Source organism: Pyxicephalus adspersus, chromosome 4 (assembly GCF_032062135.1).
Source record: "Pyxicephalus adspersus chromosome 4, UCB_Pads_2.0, whole genome shotgun sequence".
Taxonomy (NCBI): domain Eukaryota; kingdom Metazoa; phylum Chordata; class Amphibia; order Anura; family Pyxicephalidae; genus Pyxicephalus; species Pyxicephalus adspersus.
The window spans coordinates 27,641,112-27,642,202 of NC_092861.1; positions in this window are offsets into that span (position 1 = coordinate 27,641,112).

The following is a 1,091-nucleotide window of genomic DNA, read 5'->3' on the forward strand; positions in this document are numbered from 1 at the left end:
ACTGGGCAGTGTCTTGGCTTCCTAAAACCCCAGGCACTATAAAAAGAGGTCCATTGAAGCATCCTCATCATAATAATTATCTGCAGCTCCTAAAGCCAGTCCTATGTTCTAGCTTACCTAGCTAAAAGGACATTTTCCACCTTTCTGCTACAGACCAGAAGAACGATGGAGGTTAATCTATGCCTAGAGTACATGTTTAGAAACTTCTCTAAAATACAGCACTAAACTAATCAATCAATAAACCGAATGTCTATAAACTTTTGTAAAGGAAAGAACCACAGGTTGAATTTAGCAGCAGGCCAAAACCAAATAAAATCTCTGCAGCAGAAGCGGTGGCACAATCTCACTGGCTTGAATCTGCAGTACTGACAAAGCGACGGTGGGAAGTATAAGCAGTTCAACCTGTTTTCTTCTTGACATATCCTTATTAGTTATCGCCATCTCCTCTCCGCTGAGAAGCCTTAGCAGATGGCCTTTTAACATTAGTATTAAGTTTGGGGTCTATAAGGATTAACCTCATGTGGGAAATGAAGAAAAATACAAATTGTAGCTTTTCTTTTCTGGTTAGCTTGATGAAGATAAAGGACACCCTTCTTATCAGAGCTCCCCTTACCCATAAATCATTGCAGCCTCTCCACACAACTCTCTGATGGATATCGTTAATAAAAAAAAAGAAAAAAGCATTGTGTTTTTTACCAAGTTTCTGTCTGTTAAATGTACCATTTATATTACTTTTTCAGGACACATTTACAGAAAATACCACAACAGTGTTTTAACGGTTCTGTATCAATGTATACACTGTAATTTGTTTGTTTGCCTGATTTAAAAAATATACTTTTAAACTGTGGCCAGGAAATGAAAATTAAAGCAATTACAGTGTCGTAATGCAAAACTATGGCCTGACTAAGAAATATGTGTTGCATTGCTTAAGTATTAGTACATATGCATTTATAGCAGAATGGCAACATACTTCAAAATTCTGTATCTTTCTTAACACGCAGATTCAAAACAATATTATTATTGGTAATATTATTAAACTATATTTATATTTGGCCAACATATTACCCAGAGCTGTGTATTAAATACCGATC